Here is a 5719-nt window from a genome sequence, read left to right as displayed (position 1 = left end):
TCAAGGTTTTTAGCTTCTTTGTGATGGGCTTAAAATTCCTCCTTTAGCTTGGAGAAGTTTGATCGTCTGAAGTCTTCTTTTCTCAACTTGTCAAAGTCATTCTCCATCCAGCTTTGTTCCATTGCTGGCGAGGAACTGTGTTCCTTTGCAGGGGGGAGGCGCTCTGATTTTTAGAATTTTCAATTTTTCTGCTCTGTTTTTTCCCCATCTTTGTGGTTTTATCTACTTTTGGTCTTTGATGATGGTAATGTACAGATAAGGTTTTGGTGTGGATGTCCTTTCTGTTTGTTAGCTTTCCTTCTAACAGTCAGGACCCTCAGCTGCAGGTCTGTTGGAGTTTGCTGGAGATCCACTCAAGATCCTGTTTGCCTGGGTATCAGCAGCGGAGGCTGCAGAAGAGTGAATATTGCTGAACAGCAAATGTTGCTGCCTGATCGTTCCTCTGGAAGCTTTGTCTCAGAGGGGTACCCAACTGTGTTAGGTGACAGTCTGCCCCTACTGGGGGGTGCCTCCCAGTTAGACTACTCGGGGTCAGGGACCCACTTGAAGAGGCAGTCTGTCCATTCTCAGATCTCAAACTCCATGCTGGGAGAACCACTACTCTCTTCAAAGCTGTCAGACATTTAAATCTGCAGAGGTTTCTGCTGCATTTTGTTTGGCTATGCCCTGTACCCAGAGGTGGAGTGTACAGAGGCAGGCAGGCCTCCTTGAGCTGTAGTGGGCTCCACCCAGCTCGAGCTTTCCACCATTTTGTTTACCTATTCAAGCCTCAGCAATGGCAGGCGCCCCTCCCCCAGCCTCGCTGACACCTTGCAGTTAGATCTCAGACTGCTGTGCTAGCAATGAGGGAGGCTCTGTGGGCATGGGACCCTCCAAGCCAGGCACGGGATATAATCTCCTGGTGTGCTGTTTGCTGAGACCCTTGGAAAAGCGCAGTATTAGGGTGGGAGTGACCCGATTTTCCAGGTGCTGTGTGTCATGGTTTCCCTTGGCTAGGAAAGGGAATTCCCTTACCCCTTGCACTTCCGGGGTGAGGTGATACCTTGCCCTGCTTCGGCTCTCACTCGGTGGGCTGCACCCACTGTCTGACATGCCCCAGTGAGATGAACCTGGTACCTCCATTGGAAATGCAGAAATCACCCATCTTCTGTGTCGCTCATGCTGGGAGCTGTAGCCTGGAGCTGTAGAGCCATCAGAAATAATACCACACAGCTACAACCATCTGACTTTTGACAAACCTGACAAAAACAAGAAAATGGGAAAGGATTCCCTAGTTTAACAAAGGGCTGGAAAACTGGCGTAGCCATATGCCGAAAGCTGAAACTGATCCCTCCTTACACGCGTTAACACAAAAATAATCAAGAGGATTTTAGTAGACTAAATGTTAGACCTAAAACCTTAAAACCCAGGGGAAGAAAACGTAGCAATACCATTCAGGAGCACCAGGCGATGGGCAAGGAGCTCAGTTTCTAAAAACACCAAAACGCAAGCGCAATGAAAACCAAAATTGACAAATGGGATTAATAACACTTTTAAAGAGCTTCCCACAGCAAAAGAAACTACCATCAGAGCTGAACAGCGAATCTAGAATGGGAGAAAATGTTTCAAGTCTACTCATCTGACAAAGGCTAATATCCAGAATGGGGGTTTACAAAAAACTTAAACAAATTTTTTACAAGAAAAAAAACAAGCAACCCCATCAATAAAATGGCAAAGATTTTAGAACAGGCGCTTCTCAAAGGAAGACCATTATCCAGCCAACAGACACGAGAAAAAACACTCGCCGATCACTGGACCACAGCAGAAATGCAAAACCAAAAACCACAATGAGAGTACCATCTGTATACCAGTAGAAGGGTTGATCATAAAAAGTCAGGAAACCAGCAGGTGCTGGAGAGGACAGGAGAATATAGGAACACTTTTACTTGTTGGGTGGGGACTGTAAGAACTAGCAACCATGGGGGAAGACAGTGGGACTCCTACCAAGGATCTAGAAAGCAGAAATACCATGTTGACCCAGCCATGCCAATTACTGGTATAACACAGAAGGGTATAAATCATGCTGCCTATAAATACACATGCACATGTATGTTATTGGGCGACTATCACAATGCAGAAGACTTGGAATCAACCAAATGTCCACAATTGATAGACTGGATAAGAAAAGTGCACATATACACCATGGAATCCTGGTGCCCAGCCATAAAAAAGGATAATCAGTCCTTTGTAGCCGGACTGGATGCAGCTGGAAACCATCATCTCCAGCAAACTACACAAGAACAGAAAACCAAACACCACATGCTTTCACTCATAGGTGAGGAAGTGAAACAAGGAGATACACTTGGAACAGAAGGCAACATCACACACTGGGGCTAGTGGGGTGAGGAGCGGGGCAGAGATAGCATAGGAGATATAGCCTAATGTAAAAATGAGTTAATGCGTACAACACACCAACATGCACATATGTCTATACAATGTTAACAAACCTGCACGTTGTGCACATGTACCCTAGAACTTAAAGTATAATAATAAACAAACAAACAAATAAAAGAAAGCTAAAAACATAAATAACTACAATAGTATAATTGGATTGTAACATGAAGAATTAAGTGCTTGAGACGATGGATATTGCATTTACCTTGAAGTGATTATTATGCATTGCATGTGTGTATCAAAATATGTTATGTGTCCCATAAATATATATACCTAGTATGTACCCCCCAAAATTAAAAATTAGAATAAATATTTCAATCAACAATAAATAAGTAAATAACAGCTGTTCATTGTGATGGCTCCTCTTGCTTTAAGTTTTCCTATTATAGGCATAGAAAAGATGCCATTCCCTACTGTCTGTGACACTGGAATAAGCCCAAGTCCCTGACCCAGTTAGAGGCACAAAGTGAAAACCTGTAGAGCTGTCCCTGTGAGAAAAGGTAGTGAACATACCACAATATCTCTTGAAAGAAGGTACTGCTGGCCTTTGACCTGGTATTCAAGATTTACTCAAAGAAAAGATGATTATTATCACAACTCCTCCTTCCAGTAGTTTTATTTGGCCAGTCTTAAAAGGATTTCACTAATGAATGGCACTTAACTATTAATTATCGAAGTCTCAGTGCTGAAGTTTCCACCATCAAGGCTTCAGTACTTAACATAATGAAATTAGTTGAAGATCTCCAATGATCATCTTGTGTGTTGACTGTGTGGATCTGGGCACCATGTTCTATTCAGTACCTATCAACAATCAGTCACAGCCTCCTTTACCATTCAAAGAACCCAACGTGTATTTACCCAGTTGCCTATGGCTTATTAATTTTTAATTGTCTATATTTAAAGTATACAACATGATGTTTTAATACACCAATCAAATCACCATATCCATCATCTCATATAGTTACCTTTTTTCATTGTAAAAATATCTAAAATCTACTAGCTAACAATGAAATATAATACAATACTCACCAATACCAATATACTATTGTTAACTATGCTCATGTTGTACATTAGGTCTCTAGATTTATTCATCCTACATACTGCAACTGTGTATACTTTGACCTACATGTTTCCGTTTCCTCTGCCTTGCCTTCTTCACCACCCCCATAACCACTATTCTACTATATGTATCCAGTATATATATATATAAAATATTTCACATATAAGTGAGATCATGTAGTATTTCTATTTCTGTGTCTGGCTTATGTCACTTAACATAATGTCCTCTGGGTTCATCCATGTTGTCACAAATGGCAGGATCCACTTTTTAAAGGCTGAATAATATACCATTATATATACATATATATGCATATGTGTGTGTGTGTGTATATACATGTAGCAATTTCTTTATCTATTCTTCCATCAATGGACACTTTGGATGTTTACATATCTTGACTATTGTGAATAATGCTGCTATAAACATGTATATGCATATATATTTACAAGGGGCGGTGGTTTCATTTCCATGGAGTATTTCTTAGGAACTCGTATACTGTTTTCTACAGTGGTTACACGAATCTACATTCCTGCCAATGGTGTCCAAGAGTTCCCTTTTTTCCACTCCCTTGCTAACAATTGTTATCTCTTGTCCTTTTGACAAAAGCCATCCTAAGAGATGAGAGGTGTGATATAGTTAGAATATTTGTTCTCTTAAAATATCATGCAGAAATGTGAGCCCCAGTGTTGGAGGTGGGGCCTAATGGAAGGTGTTTGGATCATGGAGGCAGATCCCTGATGAATGGTTAGGTGTCCTCCCTCACAGTAATAAGTGAGCTCTTGTTTTATTAGTTCACATAAGATCTGGTTGTTAAAAGGAACCTGGCACCTTGTCCTCTCTCTCTTGCTTTCTCTTTCACCATGTAACACGCTGGCTCCCCTTGCTTTCTGCCTTCAAACTAAAAGGCTTCTGCACAGCAAAAGATACAATCAAGAAAGTGAAAAAACAACCTATAGACTGATAAATGTTTGCAAACCATTTAACTCTGAAAGGATTAATATCTAAATTATATGAGAAACTGACCTAACACAGTAGCAAAACAATGAATAGCCCAATTGAAAACTGAGCAAAAAACAATGAGTAAAAGCTTCCTGAGATACCTACCAGAAGCCAAGCAGATGTTGGTGCTATGCTTCTTGCACAACCTGCAGAATTATGAGCCAAATAAACCTCTTTGCTTTACAAATTATCTAGTCTCAGATATTCTGTTATAGCAATGCAAAATGGATCAATATGAAGTGATATATCACTGTGGTTTTGATTAGTATTTCCCTGATTACTGATGTTGAGCATCCTTTTATATATCTGTTGTTTTATGTCTTTTTTGAAGAAATGTTTATTCAGATCCTTTGCTCATTTTTTCAGAGTCCAGAGTGCTCACCATTACTTGATGGAACCTCTCTTTGCTCATTTTTAAATTGGGTTATTCATTGTTTCGCTATTGAATTATGTCAGTTTCTTACATACTTTAGATATTAATCCCTTAAGAATTAACTGGTTTACAAACATTTATCAGTCCATAGGTTGCTTTTCACTTTCTTGATTGTATCCTTTGTTGTGCAGGAGCTTTTTAGTTTGATGCAGTCCCACTTATTTATTTCTGCTTTTGTTGCTTGTGCTTTTGGTATATTATCCAAAAATCACTGATAAGACCAATGTCAAGAAACTTTCCCTTCATGTTTTATTCTAGGAGTTTTGTGGTTTTAGGTCTTACAGTCAGATCTTTGGTGTATTTTTTAGTTGATTTTTGCATATAGTGTGATAGGGATTCAATTGTATTCTTTTGCATGTAGATATCCCCAACACCAGTTTTTCCAGCACTGTTTATGGAAGAGACTGTCTTTTCTCCATGATGTCTTCTTGGTGTTCTTGTTGAAAATAGTTGACCACATAAGCTTGCATTTATTTCTAGTCTGTATTCTGTTCCATTTGTCTGTCTGCTTTCATGTCAGTGCCATACTGCTATGATTACTACAGCTTTCTAGTAGATTTTGAGATAAGGTGGTGTGATACATCCAACTTTGTTATTTTTGCTCAAGAATGCTTCGGCTATTTATGGTCTTATGTTGCTCCATATGAATTTTAGAATTTTTTTTCCATTTCTGTCAGAAATGTTATTGGAATTTTGATAGAGATTGCACTGAATTTGTAGATCACTTCGGGTAGTGTGGACATTTTTACAATACTCTTTCTTCCAACACAAAGTTGATAACAACCTAAATTTGATTG

The sequence above is a fragment of the Rhinopithecus bieti genome, unplaced genomic scaffold, assembly GCF_001698545.2.
Source record: "Rhinopithecus bieti isolate Rb0 unplaced genomic scaffold, ASM169854v2 scaffold_3040, whole genome shotgun sequence".
NCBI lineage: Eukaryota > Metazoa > Chordata > Mammalia > Primates > Cercopithecidae > Rhinopithecus > Rhinopithecus bieti.
This window is presented reverse-complemented; position numbering follows the sequence as displayed.